At 35.1% G+C, this 25,027-nt stretch overlaps 1 long non-coding RNA gene across 1 annotated transcript in view; it reads right to left on the reverse strand.

Moving 5' to 3' along the window:
• Positions 1 to 25,027, reverse strand: part of LOC129012770 (uncharacterized) — a 56,479-nt gene that overhangs the window by 29,646 nt on the left and 1,806 nt on the right. Inside the window, exons 3-4 of the long non-coding RNA XR_008493713.2 lie at positions 19,182 to 19,325; positions 18,375 to 18,516 (exon numbers count right to left, since the gene is read on the reverse strand). This is a non-coding gene — a long non-coding RNA (uncharacterized LOC129012770). The remainder of the gene's footprint in view (positions 1 to 18,374; positions 18,517 to 19,181; positions 19,326 to 25,027) is intronic.

Raw genomic sequence — 25,027 nt, forward strand, 5'->3', positions numbered from 1 at the left:
AGTGCAGAGTGAAGAAAGAAAAATTTTATCACTGTTCTCCCAATTATAATAACATTATGCTTGATATAAAACTGATTAATTGTTAGAGAGGTCGGCAGGAATACTTTCTCAACATTCTTCCAGTAGATTATAAGGAAGCACTTTGGAAAATACTAATATCATAGTCTAAGAAATCTCATTATTAAATAGAAAAAAAGAGTGTATAGGTGACACCAATGGAAAATTTTGAAATTTTAATCAATGTCTGTGAATATGATAACTGTGGAAATAGGTATGTCGAGTTATACTAGCCTGCTTCAAATAAAAGTGTTTCAGGGGACTTCGCTTAACACATGAATTATATATTACATTTTAAGCTAGTTTCTCAATTCATTGGTTAGAAAATTGTTATGTCTTTGATTTAAAAAGTCTTATTTCATGTACCTGAATTGAAATTTTCAAAATATTTATGGAAAAATTTAACCAATTTAATCATTCTAATAACAATTAAGTCTATTCAAATATGACGTGAATGCTGATCTCTTCAGATACATATTAAAATTGGAATAATATGAAAGAGAATTTTATGGCCCCAGGACAAGCATAGAATACAAATATGTGAGGCATTACATGTGTATCATGTGTAGAGGGAACAAAATATCTGGCTGATTAATTTCTCCCAGCAAAATTTAATGCCATGGAAAATACAGCAACACCAATCAGAAATTCATGGGAAAATTTTATCGAACATGAAGCACCTAGTACTACATGTTCAACGAAGTCAAGCTTTCCAACAATATCAAGCCTATGGAAAGTCATGTACCTATTAGAAATCAAGGAATTTTAACCCCAGGTTCTCTTCTTGAGAACAGTGCTTGAAGATAAACTACAGCCAATCAAGCGGTGTCTGATGAAATTAAGTACAGAAGGGCTGCTGTTGTTTGCACATTTGCCCCTCCCAAATTCATGCTGAAATTTAATCTCCAATGAGATACTATTGAGAGTTGAAGACTTTAAGAGGTGATTGGGTCACGGGGGCTCTGCCTTCATAAATAGATTAACCCATTAACTGGTTAATGGATTATCATGGGAATTAGATTAGGGGCCTTATAAGAAGAGGAAAAGAGATCTAAGCTAGCACCCTTGGCTTCCTCACCATGTGATACCCCCTGAGACTCTATAGAGAATTACTATATATTCAAATCTGGTGAGAGCCTCACCAGATTTGAACTCTCAACCTGGGACCTCCTGGCTTCATAAGTGTAAGAAATAAATTTTGTTTTTTTATAAATTAGTCAGTTCCAGATACTCTATTATAAGCAACAGAAATATGGACTAAGACAGGAAGTTGGTACCAGAAATGAGATTGTTTCAGTTAACAAACACTTTAAAATGTGCAAGCAGCTTCATAGCTGGGTAATGGGCAGAGGCTAAAAGAATTTGAAGGATCAGGCCCAGATTCTGGTGAGGGCTTAGAAGACAAGAAGACTAAGGAAAGTTTAGAACTCCTTCGAGATTGGTTAAGTTGTGACTAGAATGCTGATAGAAATATGGCCAGTAAAGGTCATTCAGATGAGATTTCAGATATAACTGAGGAAGAAGATATTGGAAACTAGAGGAAAGGCCGCCTTTGTTATAATTTAACAAAGAACTTGGCCACACTGTGTCCATGCCCCAGGGCTTTGTGGAAGGCCAAACTTGAGAGTGATGAACTGAGGTATCTGGCCACAAAAAGCTTTGAAAAAGTTCAGGAGAGGAAACCAAGGTTGGAGCCCAGTGATCATTTGCTAAAGAGATTAGCATGGATAGAAGAGAGCTAGGTGCGATTGCTCAAGACAATGGAAGAAAGATCCCCAATGACTTTCAGAGATCTTTGAGGCTGCCCCTTCAATCACAGACCCAGAGTTTTAAAAGGGCAGAATGGTTTCAGCGGACAGGACCAGAACTCTTCACAGACTTGCTGCCCAGCCTTCTCAGGACCCTGTTCCCGACACCCTACTCCAGTGCTCCACAGCCACAGTTCCAGAATGTACTAGTCATAAACCTTAGGAGTATCAACATGTTAATTTTGAAGACTTGCAAAAAGCAAGAGCTGTAGAGACTTGGAAGCCTCCACCCAGATTTCAAAAGATGTTTTCAAAGCCTGAGGCCCCAGGCAGAGACTTATCACAGGGGCAGAGCTACTGCATAGAGCCTTGCTAGGTTGTGGGGTTGAAGTTGCCTCAGAGGGTCTCCACCAGGGCAATGCCTAGTGGAGCTGTGGGAGCAAGACTACCACCAGGATGCCAGACTGAGAAATCACTAGCAGCATGCAACACCCACCTGGAAAAGCTTTAGGCACTGAACTCCAACCTGTACAAGCAGCCACGTGGGCTGCACCCAGAAAAGGGGTTGGGCTCCCTGACGCTTTGGGGGCCCAACTCTGCCCCACTCCAGGAGGCAGCACATGAAGTCAGAAAAAACTATTCTCCAGGTTTAAGATTTAATGTTTGCACAGCTAGATTTTGGACTTGATTCGGGGCCTGCTATTCCTTTCTTTTCAAGTATTTCTCCCTGTTGGAATGGAAATGTCTATCTTATGCCTATATTGAATGTTGGAAGCACATAACTTGTTTTTATTTCACATGCTCACGGATAAGACTTGGAATTTTGGATTTTGAGTTGGTGCTGGAACAAGTTAAGACTTTGGGGATATGGAGATGGAATGAATGTATTTGTATGTGAGAAGAACATGAGTTTTGAGAGGCCAGGGGTGGAATGCTATAGTTGAATATTTGTCCTCTCCAAAACTCAGGCTGAAATTTAATTCTCAGTGTGGTTGTATTGAGAGGTCAAGCCTTTAAGAAGTGATTGGGTCCTGAGGACTCTGCACTTACGAATGAGTTCATCCATGCATGGATTAACGGATTATTGGATTATTACAGGAATAGAATTGGTGACTTTATATGAAGAGGAAAAGAGACCTGAGTTAGCACACTCAGTATCTTCACCCCTTGATACCCTGGGCTGCTTTGGGACTACTGCAGAGAGTTCTCACCAGCAAGAAGGCCTCACCAGATGTGGCCTTTCAACCTTGGATTTCTCAGCCCCAAGACTGTAAGAAATAAACTGTTTCTTTATAAATTTCCCAGTTGCAGGCATTCTGTTATAAGAAACAGAAAATGAACCAGGACAGACAGCCATTAGATGCTTGAAAGATATTTAAGTGTAAAACTGATAGTTAAAAGAAAAAAAGTATCATTGGATTGCAAAACAAAATATAAATGTAGATTTTTTGACATGTAAAAATGACACAAAAAACTTAGGAGAAAAAAGGTGTAAAGAAATTAGGAGATAGAGTATGTTAGTGTTGTCTCTTTTCTAACAGCTGAGAAGGCAAGTGATAGATTCATAAACATATTTTAATGTACTCAGGAGAATGAATTGTTGAGAAATGGGTTACAGGAGTAGCAAAAACATTAAGAAAGAAGAAGGTTAATTTATTAGTGCTTATGTTAAGTAAATAATAGGTTAAAGAAATAGAGAACTACATTTGTATTAGGTAACCTCTTTGTGATTTATTGTATAAAAGATAATGTTAAAAGTACACAATAAATACAACTATTCCTATATATTAGAGGGTCCACACCCACAAACACACACACACACACCCCAACACACACAGCAATGCAATTTAAATACATGCCAAGACTTGTAAGTTAAAACTATAAAATAGAAATTATAACCTAAAGTAGTCTGACAGAACTAATATGAAATATATCAGTTATACCATAAATATAAACTGAGTAAAGGCACATGTTTAAAGGCAAGATTTATAAAATAGCATACAAAATAAACCCAAATCTAGGCTATAAATCTAGAATAAAGACACACAGATAAGACAATGACTTAGAAAGTTTAAAAATAAAAGGAGAAACAAAGTTATATTAGGCCAATGCAAACAAAAGAAATGCAATTCACATTTTTATCCCAGAGTTTTTATGACAGTGTTCCAGATAACATAACATAAACATTCATAAAGCAAATATTAAAGAATAGACCTTAAAAATACAGATAAACTCACTATTAATAGGAGACTTTAATTCTCTCTCAGTCCATGAAACATTATATAACTAAGAATGTAAAATATAAGCAAAATTAGAACTGACTGATACATAACTAATTCTGAAAATGATAAAAATGGAAAATATAGCCTTATTTCAGGTGTCCATGGGACATTCATAAACATTAACCATACACTACTTGGCAACAAATTCTAAGTTTTTAAATGCCAAAGAGTAAACAGCAAAACATCTGTGATCACAATACCAAATTAAATTTGCAAATGAAGAACAAAATCAGAAACAAAATGATCCTTTTATAGATAACATTCTAATAATCTTTATAAACTACTCTTAATTGAGAAAATACAAACATAAATAGTAGAACTTAAGAAAAACAAAATAATAGATAAAAATACTATTACTTAGAACCAATTAGATCTAGTAAAATATATGCCACAAGGAAAATTTTTAGTCTTCAATTATTATATTTTTAAAACATAAAGGAAATAGTGAAAACTTTCAAAACAAAAAAGTTAGAATAAAAATAACTAAAGACTTAAAGGGAATATGAAGAAACAATAAATATAAAAGAGAAATTAGTAAGAAAAAAGAATAGAATTATAAACAGACACAAATGCTTTTTTGAATAAAAATAACAAAGTAAAAAATTGAACCTATTTAACTTAAGAACAATGTAAAATCAAAATGTAAAAAAATTAAGAAAAATATTCAAGTTAAATGAAACAGTGAAAATTTTAAATGGCATAACACTAGCAAATAAACTTAAAGAAATAGGTAAGAATAGGTAAGTTTTTAGGAAAATAGATTTTACCAAAATTGACTGCTGAAGAGATAAAAGTCTACAAAGATCACGTTCCACAAGGGAAATACAGGGTGCTGTGTAAGAACTACTCTCAAAAGAGATAACACCACAGCCAACTATTTTACAAGGAAATTTTACCAAACATTTAAAAAGTGAATATTTCCATTGCTATTTAAACTATTTCAGAACATGGGGGAAAAATAAGGAAGGAAAATGACCAAACTCATGTATGAAGCAATTATAATATTGAGCCCAACATTTAATATAAAAAAGGAAATTTAACTTATCACTATTAATAAAAATTATAAAAGAAACACAAATGCAAAATCCTGTGAAACATAAAAATAAAAACACTTGACTAAGTGGAAATTATTCCAGGAATACTAGTGTATACTAATGTTTGGAAATCTATTAATAAAGCAGTGAAATGGCAAGGGATAAAATGTGATGATACATTCCTTAATTAAAAATGAATGGATATTTGTTAATATGACAAAATATATGTATTTCAAACACAAAACTGAGAACCTGCTTAATGAAGAAACACTTGATGAAGTCTTTCAAAAGTCAGGAACAAGAAATAGACACAATGAACACTAGTAACAAACATCAGACAGCAGATATATAAGATAAAACCACAAAGATGTATAAAATTTGAAAAGGAAGAATTAGCATCTTAAGAACAAATTCATATATAAAATATCCATATATAAAATTCATATATAAAATATTAGATTATATATATACACACACGTATATATATACACATATACGTATATGTGTACATATATGTACACATATACATATATACACATATATACACACATATAAACACACATATATGTATATATATACACGTATACGTATATGTGTGTATATATATGTGTGTGTGTGTGTATATATATGTGTGTATGTGTGTGTGTGTGTGTATATATATATATAGAAGGTTGGGGAATTTTATTGCTTGAACAAAGAATCTAACAAAAGAATCTGAGTATATAATGCATGTATGGGGCAACTTCACTGAAAAAGGTGGAGGAATAAGATGCTGACCTAAGGAGCTTTGGAAATGAGTGAAATCTATAAGTCTAAAGACAAAAAGAATTGTACACAAGCACTGTGCTATAGTTGATAAATTTATTTCCCACGGGGAACATAACTCTCCATTCTTTAAACTCAGAGTGTTCATAGTGCCTTTCTTCCAAAAATTACAATATAAAAAGGAAATAAAAGGTTAGCTTGATAGGAGATAAAGCTAAAAGGAGAAAAAGTAGCTCAAAATCATTGACCAAGGTTAAGAATAAGTGATTAATTACATTTCTTTTATTTTATTATACTTTAAGATCTGGGGTACATGTGCAGAACGTGCAGGTTTGTTACATAGGTATACACGTGCCATGGTGGTTTGCCGTACCCATCAACCCATCATCTACATTAGGTATTTTTCCTAATGCTATCCCTCCCCTAGCCTCCAACCCCTGACACGCCCCAGTGTGTGATGTTCCCCTCCCTGTGTCCATGTGTTCTCATTGTATAACTCCCACTTATGAGTGAGAACATGCTGTGTTTGGTTTTTAGTTCCTGTGTTAGTTTGCTGAGAATGATGGTTTCCAGCTTCATTCATGTCCCGGCAAAAGACATAAACTTACCCTTTTTTATGGCTGTGTAGTATTCCATGCTGTATATGTGCTGTATTTTCTTTATCCAGTCTATCACTGATGGGCATTTGGGTTGGTTCCAAGTCTTTGCTATTGTGAATAGTGCCACAATAAACATACGTGTGCATGTGTCTTTATAGTAGAATGATTTATAATCCTTTAGGTATATACCCAGTAATGGGATTGCTGGGTCAATTGGTATTTCAGGTTCTAGATCCTTGAGGAATTGCCATACTCTCTTCCACAATGGTTGAACTAATTTACACTCCCACCAACAGTGTAAAAGTGTTCCTTTTTCTCCACATCCTCTCCAGCATCTGTTGTTTCCTGACTTTTTAATGATCGCCATTCTAATTGTTGTGAGATAGTATCTCACTGTGGTTTTGATTTGCATTTCTCTAATGACCAGTGATGATGAGCTTTTTTTCATGTTTTTGGCCACATAAATGTCTTCTTTTAAGAAGTGTCTGTTCATATCCTTCACCCACTTTTTGATGAGGTTGTTTTTATCCTTGTAAATTTGTTTAAGTTCCTTGTAGATTCTAGATATTAGCCCATTGTCAGATGGATAGATTGCAAAAATTTTCTCCAATTCTGTAGGTTGGCTGTTCAGTCTGATGATAGTTTCTTTTGCTGTGCAGAAGCTCTTTAGTTTAACTAGATCCTGCTTGTTAATTTTGGCTTCTGTTGCCATTGCTTTTGGTGTTTTAGTCATGAAGTCTTTGCCCATGCCTATGTCCTGAATGGTATTGCCTATGTTTTCTTCCAGGGTTTTTATGGTTTTAGGACTTACATTTAAGTCTTTAATCCATCTTCAGTAAATTTTTCTATAAGGTGTAAGAAAGGGGTCCAGTTTCAGTTTTCTGCGTATGGCTAGCCAGTTTTCCCAACATCATTTATTAAATAGGGAATCCTTTCCCCATTGCTTGTTTTTGTCAGGTTTGTCAAAGATCAGATGGTTGTAGATTAGTGGCATTATTCCTGAGGCCACCGTCTGTTTCATTGGTTCATATATCTGTTTTGGTAACAGTACCATTGCTGTATTGGTTGTTGTAGCCTTGTAGCATAGTTTGAAGTCAGGTAGTGTGATGCCTTCATCTTTGTTCTTTTTGCTTAGGATTGTCTTGGATATACAGGCTTATATTTGGCTCCATATGAAATTTAAAGTAGTTTTTTTCTAATTATGTGAAGAAAGTCAATGGTAGCTTGATGGGGATAGCATTGAAACTATAAATTACTTTGGGCGGTATGGCCATTTTCACGATATTGATTCTTCCTATATATGAGTATGGGATGATTTTCCCATTTGTTTGTGTCCTCTCATATTTCCCTGAGCAGTGATTTGCAGTTCTCCTTGAAGAGGTCCATCACATCCCTTGTAAGCTGTATTCCTAGGTATTTTATTCTCTTACTAGCAGTTATGAACATTAGTTCACTCGTAATTTGTCTCTCTGTTTGTCTATTATTGGTGTATAGGAATGCTTGTGATTTTTGCACATCAATTTTGTATCCTGAGGCTTTGCTGAAGTTGCTTATCATCTTAAGGAGATTTTGGTCTAGATAATGAGGTTTTGTAAATATACAATCATGTCATATGCAAACAGAGACAATTTGACTTCCTGTCTTCCTATTTGAATACCTTTATTTCTTTCTCTTGCCTGATTGCCCTGGACAGAACTTCCAATACTATGTTGAATACGAATGGTGAGAGAGGGCATCCTTGTCTTGTGCCGGTTTTCAAAGGGAATGCTTCCAGATTTTGCCCATCCAGTATGATATTGGCTGTGGGTTTGTCATAAATATGTGTTATTATTTTGAGTACATTCCATCAACACCTAGTTTATTGAGAGTTTTTAGCATGAAGCGGTGTAGCATTTTATTGAAGGCCTTTTCTGCATCTATTGAGATAATCATATGGTTTTTGTCATTGGTCTGTTTATGTGATGGATTACATTTATTGATTTGCGCATTTTGAACCAGCCTTACATCCCAGAAATGAAGCTGACTTGATCGTGGTGGATAAGCTTTTTGATGTGCTGCTGGATTCGGTTTGCCAGTATTTTATTGAAGATTTTTGCGTTGATGTTCATTAGGGATATTGGTCTGAAATTTTCTTTTTTGTTATGTCTCTGCCAGGTTTTGGTATTGTGATGATGCTGGTCTCATAAAATGAGTTAAAGAGGAGTCCCTCTTTGTCTATTGTTTGGAATAGTTTCAGAAGGAATGGTACCAGCTCCTCTTTGTACCTCTGGTAGAATTCGGATGTGAATCCCTCTGGTCTTGTGCTTTTTTTTGTTTGGTAGACTATTAATTACTTCCTCAATTTCAGAACTTTTTATTGGTCTATCCAGGGATTCGATTTCTTCCTGGTTTAATCTTAGGAGGGCGTATGTGTCCAGGAATTTATCCATTTCTTCTAGATTTTCTAGTTTATTTGTGCAGAAGTGTTTATACTATTCTCTGATGGTAGTTTGTATTTCTTTGGGATCAGTGGTGACGTCGCCTTTATCATTTTTTATTGTGTCTATTTGATTCTTCTCTCTCTTCTTCTTTATTAGTCTGGCTAGCCGTCTATCTATTTTGTTAATCTTTTCAAAAAACCAGCTCCTGGATTCATTGATTTTTTGAAGGGTTTTTCATGTGTCTATCTCCTTCAGTTCTGCTCTGATCTTAGTTATTTCTTGTCTTCTGCTAGCTTTTGAATTTGTTTGCTCTTGCTTCTCTAGTTCTTTTAATTGTGATGTTAGGGTGTCTATTTCAGATCTTTCCTGTTTTCTCCTGTGGGCATTTAGTGCTATAAATTTTCCTCTAAACAGTGCTTTAGCTGTGTCCCAGAGATTCTGGTATGTTGTGTCTTTGTTTTCATCAGTTTCAAAGAACTTCTTTATTTCTGCCTCAATTTTGTTATTTACCCAGTAGTCATTCAGGAGCACTTTGTTCAGTTTCCATGTAGTTGTGGGGTTTTGAGTGAGTTTCTTAATCCTGACTTCTAGTTTGATTGCACTGTTGTCTGAGAGACTGTTTGTTATGATTTCCATTCTTTCCCATTTGCTGAGGAATGTTTTACCTCCAATTATGTGGTCACTTTTAGAATAAATGTGATATGGTGCTGTGATGAATGTACATTCTGTTGATTTGGGGTGGAGAGTTCTGTAGATGCCTATTCGGTCTGCTTGGTCCAGAGCTGAGCTCAAGTTCTGAATATCCTTGTTAATTTTCTGTCTTGTTGATCTGTCTAATACTGACAGTGGTGTGTTAAAGTCTCCCACTATTATTGTATGGGAGTCTAAGTCTCATTGTAGGTCTGTAAGAACTTGCTTTATGAATCTGGGTGCTCCTGTATTGGGTGCATATCTATTTAGGATAGTTAGCTCTTCTTGTTGCGTTGATCCTTTTACCATTATGTAATGACCCTCTTTGTCTTTTTTGATCTTTGTTGGCTTAAAGTCTGTTTTATCAGAGACTAGGATTGCAACTCCTGCTTTTTTTGTTGTTTGTGCTTTCCATTTGCTTGATAAATATTCCTTCATCCCTTTATTTTGAATCTATGTGTGTCTTTGCACGTGAGATGGGTCTCCTGAACAGAGCACACTGATGGGTCTTGACTCTTTATCCAATTTGCCAGTCTGTGTCTTTTAAATGGGCATTTAGCCCATTTACATTTAAGGTTAATATTGTTATGTGTGAATTCGATCCTGTCATTATGACGCTCGCTGGTTATTTTGCCCGTTAGTTGATGCAATTTCTTCATAGTGTCGAAGTTCTTTTCAATCTGGTATGTTTTTACAATGGCTGGTACTGGTTGTTCTTTTCCATGTTTAGTGCTTCCTTCAGGAGCTCTTGTAATGCAGGCCTGGTGATGACAAAAATCTGTCAGCATTTGCTTGTCTGTAAAGGATTTTATTTATCCTTCACTTACGAAGTTTATACTGGATATGAAATTCTGGGTTAAAAATTCTTTTTTTTAAGGATGTTGAATATTGACCCCCCATGTTCTTCTGCCTTGTAGGGTTTCTGCAGAGAAGGCCGCTATTAGTCTGACAGGCTTCTGTTTGTGGGTAACCCGACCTTTCTCTCTGGCTGCCCTTAACATTTTTTCCTTCATTTCAACCCTGGTAAATCTGACAATTATGTGTCTTGGGGTTGCTCTTCTCGAGGCATATCTTTGTGGTACTCTCTTTCCTGAATTTGAATGTTGGCCTGTCTTGCTAGGTTGAAGATGTTCTCCTGGATAATATCCTGAAGTGTGTTTTCCATCTTGGTTCCATTCTCCTCATCACTTTCAGGTACACCAATCAAACGTAGGTTTGGTCTTTTCACATAGTCCTATATTTCTTGGAGGCTTTGTTCATTCCTTTTCATTCTTTTTTCTCTAATCTTGTCTTTATGTTTTATTTCATTAAGTTGATCTTCAATTTCTGATATCCTTTCTTCTACTTGATTGATTCAGCTATTGATACTTGTGTATGCTTCACAAAGTTCTCATGCTGTGTTGAGCTACATTAGGTCATTTATGTTCTTCTCTAAACTGGTTATTCTAGTTAGCAATTTGTCTAACCTTCAAGGTTCTTAGCTTCCTTGCATTGAGTTAGAACATGCTCCTTTAGCTTGGAGGAGTTTGTTATTAACCACCTTCTGAAGCTTACTTCTGTCAGTTCGTCAAACTCATTCTCTGTCCAGTTTTGTTCCCTTGCTGGCGAGCAGTTGTGATCCTTTGGAGGAGGAGAAGCATTCTGGTTTTTGGAATTTTCAGCCCTTTTGCACTGGTTTTTCCTTATCTTCATGGATTTATCTACCCCATGGTCTTTGATTTTGGTGAACTTATGATGAGGTTTCTGTGTGGATGTCATTTTTGTTGTTGATGCTATTCCTTCCTGTTTGTTAGTTTTCCTATGAACAGTCAGGCCCTTCTGCTGCAGGTCTGCTGGAATTTGCTGGAAGTCCACTCTAGACCCTGTTTGCCTGGGTATCACCAGCAGAAGCTGCAGAACAGCAAAGATGGCTGCCTGCTTCTTCCTCTGGAAGCTTTTTCACAGAGGGGCACCGCTAGATTTCAGCTGAAGCGCTCTCCTGTATGAGGTGTCTGTTTGACCCCTGCTAGGTGTTGTCTCCCAGTCAGGAGGCATGGGGGTCAGCGACCTACTTGAGGAGGCAGTCTGTCCCTTAGCAGAGCTCGAGTGCTGTGCTTGGAGATCTGCTGCTCTCTTCAGAGCTGGCAGGCAGTAATGTTTAAGTCTGCTGAAGCTGCCCCGACAGCTGCCCTGTCCCCCAGGGAGATGCGAGTTTTATCTATAAGACCCTGACTGGGGCTGCTGCCTTTTTTTGAGACGCCCTGCCGAGAGAGGAGGATTCTAGAGAGGTAGTCAGGCTACCCCAACTTTGCAGAGCTGTGCTGGGCTCTGCGTTGTTTGAAATTCCTGGTGGCTTTGTTTATACTGTGAGGGGAAACCGCCTACTCAAGCCTCAGTAATGGTGGATGCCCCTCCCCACACCAAGCTCTAGTGTCCCTGGTCGACTTCAGACTGATGTGCTGGCAGCGGGAATTTCAAGCCAGTGGATCTTATCTTGCTGGGCTCTGTGGGGTGGGATCCGCTGAGGTAGCCCACTTGGCTCTCACTTCAGCCCTCTTTCCATGGTAGTGAATGGTTCTGTCTCACTGGTGTTCCAGGCACCACTGGGGTATAAAAAAAAACTCTTGCAGCTAGCTCAGTGTCTGCCCAAAGGGCTGTCCAGTTTTGTGCTTGAAATCCAGTGCCCTGGTGGTGTAGGCATCCAAGGAAATCTCCTGGTCTGAGGGTTGTGAAGACCATGGGAATTCACAGCACAGTCCCTCAAGGCTTCCCTTGGCTAGGAGAGGGAATTCCCCAACCCTTTGCGCTTCCTGGGTGAGGTGATGCCCCACCCCACTTTGGCTCACCCTCCGTGGGCTACACCCACTCTCTAACCAGTCCCAGTGAGATGAGCTGGGTACCTCAGTTGGAAATGCAGAAATCACCCACCTTCTGTGTTGATCTTGCTGGGAGCGGCAGACCAGAGCTGTTCCTATCCTGCCATCTTGCCAGCTGGAAGTGATTAATTACATTTCTAATAGGTATTCTTGCTATGAAGTGATGTGAATTTTTCTTTACCTCTGTGATGTTGTTCCTCCGGAAACATATAACAGTATGACAAATCAAATATATTTTGAAAAACCAATGCTTCATATATGTAGAATTTTCCAGTGAAACTCACCTTATAAACCATTGTTAAGGTCGAATATTTCATGAGGGAAAATGTATTATTGCAAGATAGTCTTACTAATCTTTTATGAAGTAAATAGCTATCTTACAAATTAATTTTGGTAAAACTGTTATTGGTTTAAGATGAGTTTTCACCCATCTTCCCACCCATGGAATCACTTGCTAGTGCTAAACAAATAATATTTTATGGATTTTCACATTTCATAAAGGATAGTGATTGCAAAATAATGAGTTTAGTCTTTTGGTCAAAAAAATACTAGTTTTAAAATATGAATTTTTAAATGTAAGTTTTTACTTAAAACTTGTCAGACGACCTAGTTGTATGAATTAAGCGAGTCACTTTTATTTCAACCTTTTTCAGTGGGTTGAGGCAAAGATCAGATGATGTTATGTGTGTAAGAGCACTTTGTAAATTTTAAGGCAGCAGAAAATTATAAGTTATTATTATGAAGCAGTCATTTGCTGAATTGTATGCTAGGATTCTCAAAACAAAAAATAGACTTTCTTTAAAAAAGTCACCTTTTCTTTGTTAGAAGAGGAATTGGTAAAACCTTTAACCTTGTTTTTGTTTTCATCAGATGCTGTCATGCCTGAGAATTAGTCACGTTAAGAGCATGACAACATACTTTGGGGGACTAATGATTGTTCAGGGCAAGACTATGGACAAAAGAAATAAAAATTTAAAAGGCAGAGAGAATGAAAGAGGGTATATGAGTGAGAAGAATATATACTTTACCTCCAGAGCCACAGAAATAGCTTATTTGTATAGATTTTTAATTAAGAATATTTTTAAAATCATTTAAATAATTGCTTATTGTAGTTGTAATCATATTAACTTTCCAAAATTTGGAAGAATAATGTGAAAATTAATAAATTTTAAGCTTGTTCTAAGATACTTATGTGAAATGCCATGAATAATGACAACATATAGTAATAGTTTATGCTTGTATTCTAACCAGTTGAATTAGCTATTTTTTTCTGGTAACACAGTCTTCCAAGATTGTGACATGATAGTTCAAGCCAGCATGGTATCTGAGCTTCTTATTCTATGGTTTCTTTTCCACTTAATCTATTGACCCAACTCTATGATTGCTGATATATCATTCACTCACTCTCGTTTTTATATGTTAAGATCGATGTTTGTTTCTACATTCAGGATTCAGCTTCTTTGAATTTGTTTCTGATTCTGACTTGCTGACTGTCTTCTTAGGAGTTACTTATTACAAAACATGAATAAATAGAGTCTAACTCTATGAGTTTTTCTCAGGAAAGGAAAGACTTTTACAGGTTTTGAAATTACAATGATAAATTTTTGTGTACAAACATGATGTTATCACACCACAGGCAAAACAGAACAAGAGTTGACAAATCAGTAGTTCCTTCAGTTGATTCACAGCTTTTCAACCGAGGTTTGGATTTAAACCAAATTGATTGTTGCATACTTTTCATCAACTCAACTAGACAAGTTCATAGTAAATAGAGAGAAGCAAAGAAATACTGAAGATCAAAGGATTTTTGCGTGTCTGCCTTAACCTTGGGCTATGTCACTCTTAATAACAACAGATGGTGTTATTCCCTCTGAAGTCCTGTTTGCTGATGCTATAACTGACCAAAAACTGAGGTTTTAGTGAAAGTGCTCACAAAGACTCTACTAGATCATTTCACAAGATGGCATTAACTTTCATTACTGGTAACTGTAAAGGCAGTGTATTTTGGCTGTGTTATATTTACATTGCATTGCCTATAATTCAATATCCAAAAACATTTTAACCATTCATGGGAAAAAAAGAGAATGTTAACATTGAACAAATTACCAAAGATTATCATACCAGCAAAATGTATAGTCACTGATAACATTTTTTTCTTGTCTACAATAAAATTTGAAATCTTTAAATTTCAAAATAAAAAAAAAATCAGGAAGAGTCTTAAACTGAGGTTCAGAAAAACTCAACTGACCTGGCAAAACTTTTCAGCAGCCATTTGCTTAGTCTTGGTAGGTTCTGGTTTGAAAGTTAATTAGCATCAAATAAGACGGCTGGTACTGATTCAGCAGAGACTGCATACTCTCTCCTCCTACATATTCCTGCCTCCTCTTCCCTCTCCCTCCATTGAGAGACTTTCCTAAACACAGCAATTTCCCCCATCCATTGATGGCTTTCAGATGGCACTAATATTACTGAACATCCAATGCCTTACTCATAATTATAGTATGTTAGAATTAATAAAGATTGAATGCATGTAATGATATAAACATAGCTACAGATGTATAATATAATAATAAAGAAACTGATTACCAAAAATGAAAAGAATTATCTATATAATGCTGTACCCCAATATTAGAGAATAAGTTAAAAATGAAGTACTCTTAGCTAAAACTTAGATTTTCTTAATTCTGGTTAAGCATTTTTTCAACTGTACCTTACTTCTATTGCAAGGGTAGTTGTAGTCCTAAGTGTGGTGATTGTTAGTATTGTAATGGAAAAAACAGCATTTGGATTTGGCAAACTCTTAATACATATTATCTCATTAATATATCTCTGTGGATTTAATAATAAGCTGCTATCACTGAAATCCCAATGATGCTGATTAAGAACCTGAAGAAATGAAGAAACTAATAAATACACATTATGTGAGAGATATTATGCACAAAATTGTATAGAAATTTATTTCATTTTCATAAGCGTTCTCAATTTGAGTTTTTGTATTAGTATTTTTATGCAAACAGGAAATAAGGTTCAGAGAAGAAAAATAACTTCTCCAAGATGTATAACAAGTAGTGATGAAATTGAATTTGAATCCACCTTATTGTTAGCTTTCCATCTGAGCAAGCAAATAATGTGTCCAAGGTTAAGCAGTAGCATTTGAATGCAGTTTCAAATGCAAGATATCAGATTCACTATCACTTGCATTTTCCATAACATTGCACTTTAGACTTTTTAACAGAGGTTTCTCGGCATTTTTTTTATGAGAAGAAACTATTTTTCAATTTTAAAACCTTGAAATTCTAAGTAAGGTATACTTCTTGTCAGTATGAATATTTGCTGTATCTGAGAAAGGGAAATTTGTCAACATCAATAAGTTTGAACGCCTATCCAATGTAACACTCAGGTCCCCTTTGAAGATTTATATTATTTGATTAGTAACTTTATTATATGTATTCTCATGTACATTAGATGATGTACATGTATAGTTTACCTGTCTAATCTATCGATCAGTCTTCTATCAAATAACTGTATTTGCTTATCTATTATCAATTTAACTCGATGGGGTTGACATGAGTTAAAAATGTAAATCTAGGCACATTTCTTCTATCTTCACTAAATTAAATGCTGTGAAAACAGGTTCATTTATTATCTTTTGTAGCATATGATTCGTTCCAAACAATTAATGATCCAATTGGCCACGTATAAAATTTTGTAATTTTTCCATAGAAGAAGGGTGTGCATTGAATTTTCTAAGCATGCAACTCAACCTATATTCTCCTTGGTGGAAAAAATACTAAGTTTTAAGAAAGAAATTGGAGGATATCCTAGGGTCTCAGCCACAAGAGATAAGGGGCTATTGTGTTTTGGTGAAGAAAAGTAAAAATAATAATATTATACTAACAATGCAATGAAGAAAATGTTATCAAGAAATGGAATTTAAGCATGACCATAGAAAATTCTATGAAGGTATTGCTCCAAGCTGCATCTACAGAGAGGTATCAGATAAAGGCAGCCCAAGTTATAAAAAATATATATGGTTTTGGAATTCAAGAGGGATAAAATAAAAAATCCTGCACTGTGATTTGAAAAATCACTTTGACCTAACAGACATTAAAATAAATTCACGTGAAAATATTGAGAACACACTAATGAATAATGACCTCAAGGAGTTAAAAACTTACTGGAAGAGATGGCCCTAAACATAACACGTAATAAATTAGTGAACATGTGAAAAGTGTTTTGAGGCAGGAACATACAGAAGTCAAGAGTATCACTTGTGTATTAGTCAGTTTTCACAGTGAGAGCTACATGAGATTGGGTAATTTATGAAGAAAAGAGGTTTAATTGAATCACAGTTCCACATGCCTGGGGAGGCCTCAAGAAACTTACAATCATGGCCCAAGGCAAAGAAGAAGCAAGACACATCTTAGTGTGGCAGAGCAGGAGAGAGAGGGGAGTAGGAAACCACCACACACTTTTAAACCATCAGACCTCGTGAGAACTCACTCACTATCATGGAAAGAGCATGGAGGAAACCAACCCCATGGTTCAATCACCTCCCACCAGGTTCCTCCCTAACATGTGGGGATTACAATTTAAGATGAGAATTGGGTGGGGACACAGAGCCAAATCATATCAACTTGAAAGATTATTTTAAGGTCATTGCTGATAATAATCCAGTTAACCTTTCTGAGAGATTACAATATGCCAGCTGCTATGCTATGGTAATTTGAAACATTATCTTACATCATTTGAATAATCCAATGAAAAAGATTATTAAATTCCCAGTTTGCAGTTCAAGATTCTTAGAGAGTTGAATTACTTTGTTCAGAGGCATAAGAGATAGAAATAAGACCAGACTCCAGGGTTGTGTAATGTGAGAAATGCTATTTTCCTGACAGAAACTCAACTGCTCTCTTTGCCACACAATTACTGCAAGGTGCCTGTTAATCCATGCTGCCCACACATTGAGCTGTTGATATTTATTAATGTTCAATGCAATATAAAGAGTGAATTAGCCGTGGCTGATAAAGTGCACATCACTTTAAAATATACCTGAATTTATATTAGATTTATTATTATTATGAATCAAGGATATTAAAAGTAGAGCCATATTAAGAAAGTTCTCCACTAGTCATATTTTGCTTTTTGTTCTCTAATATACATTTCCCCACTGGACCTTGTTTTTCTTTCTGGCAGTAGCCTCTCAATGACTCTGAGTGTATATGGTTTGGTGAAGCTGACACATTCATGCCTTCTGCCTTGTATGATCCAGACCTAACAAATTAGTATATTTTATCTCTTAGGTCATAGCAATTGTTTGAGGACTATTACTCAATTTGTTCCAATAAGACCCAATTGGAGACTTTAAGAAAAAAGACACTCACTTTTCTCTTTAGTGACTCATCTGCGGGGCATAAATTTAGAGATTTTGGTAAGGGTGGACAGCTGAAGAAAGTCCACCTGAGAACAATTTGATATTTGTGTCGATTTACAGGGGGAAAAAAATGACAACAGCAAGATTAAGCATAGCGTGTCCCATGGAATGTATGTGATACACTTATATTAAACATTCTTTATTGTCTCTCTGAAATTTTAATTTAAGGAGACATCATTTTATCTGACAACCCTAAATGCAAGGAAAGCAGAGATGAGATTTGAGGAAAGAGAGTCCAATGACATCACCTGAATTTATAATCTAATGTCACCAAAAGTCAGCTGACCCTTTAACCTTTGAGTTATACAATACAAAAGATCATTTATGTCACTGGTAACAGAAGAAGCACTACCTAAGAGGATGTTCTAAAAAATAGGAAGAAAAATAATTCGTATGCTTGAAACTCTTTGAACCACTAATATAAATAGAAGACATCAAATCACGTTTTAGTATGTTTGTGAGAATAATGCAAAAGAGAAAATGGACTTACACAACATTTTGGAGTTTGCAAAAGGGCCATTTGAGATCGAATTCTAAAATTATTTCATATTTGATACATCCAGAATGCAAAGGTCAAGGTTATTTTTCATGAGAAGGGATTAAACAGCCAAAGGAGAAGAGAATGTATTCCTCTATAAAGCCAAAAAGAATCCAAACATAAAATGCATTGAGTATTTTATATCAATATCTGAAAAAAGCACAAAGTAGTAATGCCAATAACAAATATTCAGATAGAAAAATAATGTAAGAAAATACATTGGATAGGTAATGATGAAGCCTTTTCCAATTATCATACCCTCAATAATTTCTCCCTCCTATATATTTTTATATTACTTATCATCTATACCATTATTTATCTCCCATTACTGCTTTTCATGCAACGATGTCTCTCATATTATAAAACACATTTATTCTTTATTTTGAGATTATAATTTCTGTAAGAACAGTGTCAAGAGGAAACATCTTGGGTGATGAAAATGCTTATTATCTTGATAGCAGTGATGGTTTCAAGGTTGTATGCATATGCTAAAATTGATTAAATTGTACAGTTTCAATATGTGCAGTTTATTGTACTTTAATTGTACCTGAAAATATTTTTTTAAAGCATGTGGACTTGGTTGAGAGTTACCTGAAGACTCTAATACCAGGCTAAAAATTAGAGAATAGAGGAAAAAGTGAGGACCCAAAGGAGTTAGAGAAAGAGCTCAGCTTTAAAGGAGGCTTTCTTACAAAAGATGATCAATAGTTACAAACATAAGGTGCAATATATTCTGTGCTCCAAAATTAATGGACCCACATCAGGAACTTAGTGTCAGAAACCTTCAGGCGGTAGTCAGTCTTGTATGTTTCTAGAGATCTGTTTTGGAGTTGATTCATGGATTGGTATATGGTAAAGATAAAGCACTTGGTTCCAATCCCTGGAGATTCCGGAGATTTAGATCTAGAGGAAAATGACAGAAACAACGGACATTGGGAAGTAGCTCCTGAGCTAAGAGAAAAGATCATAGAGTTTTGAAATCCATAAGAAAAAAAAGGTATGTATTTTGTGGAATAGAAAGGGCACTATCAAGTGCTATTGACAGATCAACTAAAACAAGGACAGAGTTGGTACTATATCCTGATATAAGACAGTGAGTTTCATGATAAGCCTCATCTGCTGGTGAGGATAAGATTGTGTAATGTACTGCCAGGTTTGATTGAGGAAGACTCAGTGGTTGGAAGAAGCTTGCACCTAAAACCTCAAGTTGAAAAGAGGTGGGACAGGAAAAGGCTAAGATACAGAGCAATTTATTATGTTTCTATGCCTCTAAACTCCTGGCATAGTGTTACTGGCAAATCAGGCACTTAATAGATGTATGTCAATAGATTGCCACATGAATAGACTCAAGGAATTTGCATATGATAACAAGGTTAAATATTTCATATGACTCATCTGGAAAAATGAAAGATAAAAGATATGATTAAAGTCTACGAGATTTGAGGGATCTGAATTGAGTGAATGCAAATGTCCTCATTAAATGCTTGATTATTAATATGATGAGGCTTGCTTTAAACTTGAAAGAGACAATTGTGAATAAATAAAGGTAATAACACTAATTTTTTTTAAAAAGGTTAATAAACGTTTGGACCTATAATGGAAGAATGAGCTTGAGTGAAAAATTTAATGTAATTCAATTACATAAACATTTGGGGACAATCCCAAGCTCATTTGGGGTTGACATTATGCAACAAAATTATGTGCTACTAAAAAATTCTTCGACTTTTTCCCTTAAGAACTCCATGATGAAATTCAGCTCATTTTTATCGTTTTTTTATTAAAAAATACTTAACTTGTTGTACATAGTGTTTTACTGAGTTACTTTGAGCATTTTCCTCAGATAGAAATGATTTAATTACATATAAAATAACTTATTGACAATCAATGACATTAAGTGGTATTTCATATTTTTACTTATTATTTTATTTGATTAAAAGTAATACTTACATATTTTCCCCTTTGATTTTCGACAATAGTGAATTCAGGTTCCAAAATAGCTACAATAGTGATTTATGTATAAATTATATATAGATAATTTAGCACATATGCATGTTTGTTTTTGTGCTATTTAATATAAAACTTTCTAATAGTTGAATAGTTATGTTTCCATAAACAATAGCTCTTCATTTTTTATTTTTTATTTTACTTTAAGTTCTGGGATATATGTACAGAACGTGCAGGTTTGTTACATAGGTATACATGTGCCATGGTGGTTTGCTGCACCTATCAACCCATCACATCTAGGTTTTGAGCCCCGCAAGCATTAGGCATCTGTCCTAATGCTCTCCCTCCCCTTTCCTCCCACCCCACGATGGGCCCTGGTGTTTGATGTTCCCCTCCCTGTCTCCATGTGTTCTCATTTAAACAATAACTCTTGATCAAAAGTATTGGACATCTAAATGGTTTTATCCAAATCCGCTTTACAGGAATCCAAGTACTTTTATTAAAAATATTATTAAAATGCAAAAAAATTCAGTTGGCTTAAAACTCCATTTTTTTTGTGGGACTGTCATTCTGTGCCAATATGTGTGAATGACTTCTATTCTCTAAAAACTATCTACAAAAATAAATTACTGCAAAGGGGGGGTTCACTGTCAGTATTTTAGTTGACCTGACAGGACAGCCAACGTCTTCCACTTTCTAGTGTCAATGCGCCAGCATCCCCTAGTGGGCATTGTTAAAAATAAAACTTAATTCTACTGATAAGAAAGGTGAAGGATGTTTATTTATGTATTAGGTTTATTTTGTTGGAATTCATTTGCATAATTAAAATAACTTTGTATTTATGAGTGCATATTGTCAATAAAACATTATGTAACTGCAAATACTCTGGTTGGGATGGTACCAGCTGTCATCTATTGCCCTGAAATATTTGTGTATTTAAAAAGTTTACATACGCAGTATTTTTGGATTTATATGTGTGTGTACAAAGTAATTTAAGCTATTCATCATTTATATTTGTTTGAATATTCATAATTTATATTTGCGTGTTTGACAAACATTTTTAATTGAGGTTTGTGCTATGTATAGTTACAATTACAGACAGAAGTTTGACTCAACTGGAATTATTGTGGCATTAAAAATAAGCATTGATTTCTATATGAGACTGATTTTATTCAAATCCTAATTTCCCTGGTGATTAGCCTTGTGACCTAGAGAAATTTTTTTACCCCTTTGAAATCTTATTTTCTTCATTAATAAAACAAGGGTAAAAATATACATACTGACTCAAAATTTTTAGGGAAGGTTTTCCAGAGTCTGGTAACATCTGTGATTAACAACACGTATGTTTAAAATGCATAAACATGTACACAATTTTAATATTAAACATTAAAAACAATGTAAAAAAGCTAAGGAATTCTTTTTTTCTTATTTTTCTTTTCTTTCTTTCTTTCTTTCTTTTTTTTTTTTTGAGACAAAGTTTCACTCTTGTTGCCCAGGCTGGACTACAATGGCATGATCTCGGCTCACAGCAACCTCCACCTCCTGGGTTCAAGCAATTATCCTGCCCCAGTTTCCCAAGTAGCTGAGATTACAGGCACCCACCACCACACCCAGTTAAGGTTTTCCTATTTTTAGTAGAGAGGGGGTTGGCCAGGTTGGTCTTGAACTCCTGACTTCAGGTGATCCACCCTCCTCGGCCTCCTAAGTGTTGAGATTGTAGGCAAGAGCCACCGTGCCGGGCCAAAGCTAAGAAATTCTAAGCATAAAAATGCATTATAGATGGTGCTTTGGGCTGAAATAAACACAAAGTAAATAAGTGGATATTTATTTTTATAAGAATAAATTAAATACTTTTTCTGTGTTATTGAAGAATATCTGATATAGGTTAGCTGTTGAGAAGTTTACCGTAAGTGCTTATTAATTAATTTATAGGATATACAGAAGCTCTAAAAAAAGCCAAATCAAGTGCTAGAGCTTATTCATGAAATGGTTTTGAAATTGGGCTTATAAAAATGCTTCTTTGTGAAACTGTTTGTAGATATGAAAGAAAACCCTGCTAGAATTCTTTCTTAAGACATTAGATTATCTCTATATGTAGAACTAGTTCTGCATATTTTGTCTGAATTAAGAAGTTTTCTAGAAGGTTAAAATAAAATGTTATTATGGAAAGTGAGCAGAAATTTGAGATTATCAGGTAAATTTCTTAATAGTAAGGTTTTGAGAGAGATTTATTGAATGCCTGAAAAAGTGGGAACAGAAGAAGAGTGAGGCACAAAACACTCAATGGGTGCAGTTGACAGAAAAAAAGGCTGAAAAGCAAACTTCATCTTTTGCAGTTAGGCCCTATGATATCTGGAAGCTGTCTGGAAACATTGTTTTGGTGAGTGCACTTCAGAATTTCTTGGTTTCATGCTTTATAAACAATCTGTTTTATGGTTCACTGAATAAAGCAGATCTTCTTTGACCACAGTGGTCTGTGGTAAAGTAAAGCCTTTAGCCAAATGGATTCCAATATTCACTCCCATTGGCTATGGTCTTTAGTTACCATATGTTACATGGTATATTTACATATCTATTAATGCTTCTGTGTTCTCCTCCCTGCAAGATGAGAACTTCCTTTGAGCATCAGCAATCTTTCCTTTATATGCAACATAGTAGAGATAACCAGGTCAGATTTTTCCAATAAGTTTGCAATAGTTATAAGGAAAATTTCCTAAATATTTGTGTCCATAAAAACCACCTACAGTTATGTGAAAAATACAGATTTTTTTCTGTATTTTCTGAGCACAGAATCATAAATTTCTTTTAGATGTGTTTGGAAATCTATAGTTATAAGATGCAACCAAATTTATTCTTATGGTTTTAAAAACTTCATACATAAATTCATAATCATAAATTGATTATATTTAAAACAAATGTATAATGAGAATGTGAGCTCAGAGAGTAGAATTTAAACATTAAAAACTACTAGAAGTCATTAAACAAACAGTGAAATTGTAGTGGTGATCTCTTTCCAATAACTTTAAGTATAATTGTTCATCCTTTAGATTAGGATGATGAAACTGACTTTCTTTTTCCCCCAGACTGCTCTTGGTTTTAAATAGAAAATGACCAAAAGATAACTTCGTAATTCACCTTTCTTTTATCTTCTTATTTTATTTTTAGCCTGATACAATATTTCCTGTGGCAAGGAAAAAAACCACTAAGCTATCAATAGCTCTAAATTTCTTAAATTTAGGTATATAGATATCCAGATTTCATGAAAACAAATGAAAGATTTGAAGTTATTTATTAGCAACTTTTTCTTTTGCTATGTAGCAAATTACCATAAATTGAGCAACTTAAAATGACAAAATTTTATTATCTCACAGTTTCCTGGGTCAGAATTCCAGCAAATTTTAACTTGTCTCTCTACTTAGGATCTTATAAAGCTGAAAATAAGGTGTTGTCCAGATGTATACTTATCTGGAGTCTTGACTAGGGGAAGATATGCTTCCAAGCTCACTCAGGCTGTTGGCAGAATTCATTTCCTTGCAGCAGTAGACTAAGGTATCCACTGCATTCCTGGCTGTCAACCAGGGACCACTCTCAGCTTCTGGAGGCCACTCTTAGATCCCTGCCATGTGCCCCACTCCATCTCAGCAATGGAGAATCTTCTTCACATTAGTTCCTTCTTGCACTTTAAATTTCCAATTCCCATTCTGCTACTAGCCCGAGAAAATTCTGCTTTTAAAGGGCTCATGTGATTAGATCCGTCTCACCCAAATGCTCTCCATATTGTAAAAAGTCAACCAATTTGGGGCTTTAACTACATCTTCAAAATCCCCTCACAACAATACCTGGAGTCATATTATTGAATAACCTGGGGATTGGAACATTGGAATGCCATCTTAGAATTCTACCACAGTAGCTCACTCACTGAAGCAGTTTTTCCAACTTGTAAATGTCTTGTAATATATTACAAATTCTGTCTCTCTACTCCTACTGGACTTCTACAATTTGTACAAGTCAAAATGAAGAACATTAGTTCTAAAGAACAGTCAAGAACCACTGTGCAACGCTGGATGAAAACATGTTACTTCTATACAGAGGTTCAGAATCTTTTCTGGTCAAGAATCTCTTTGAGAATCTGACAAAAAGTTGTAACTTATTTTCCACTTCGTGAAACACACACATTTCAGTCATTTTTTTGAATGTTAAGAGATTCTGATCTAAGTGAAAGAGAACAACAATGAGATTATCCAGTGTCTATATATGCCTCTGATAAACCTATTAGAAAATAATGTTGGTCAACTAATGTTAACATAAGATTTGGTTCACTTATCCAGTGCTAGTATGATGTATATTTTAATCTAGCTCTCTTAGAAACTATTCTTTCGTCAATCAGTAAAATAATTTCTATTTTTTTAAATTCTAAAATATTTACTTGAAAAATAAAGATTGAATGTATTTAGGATGTACAATGTGATGTTTTTATATGCATATAGATTGTATATTCATTACTGCAGTCAAATTAACACAGCTATCATCAATACCCATGTTGTTCATTAGATTTCCAGAACTGGTTCATGTCAGAATTGAAAGTTTTTACCTTTTAACCATTATCTCCCCATTTCACACACGCTGTCCAAACCCTGGACGCCATTGTTCTATTCTCTGCT

This window comes from Pongo pygmaeus, chromosome 15, assembly GCF_028885625.2.
Source record: "Pongo pygmaeus isolate AG05252 chromosome 15, NHGRI_mPonPyg2-v2.0_pri, whole genome shotgun sequence".
Classification (NCBI taxonomy): domain Eukaryota; kingdom Metazoa; phylum Chordata; class Mammalia; order Primates; family Hominidae; genus Pongo; species Pongo pygmaeus.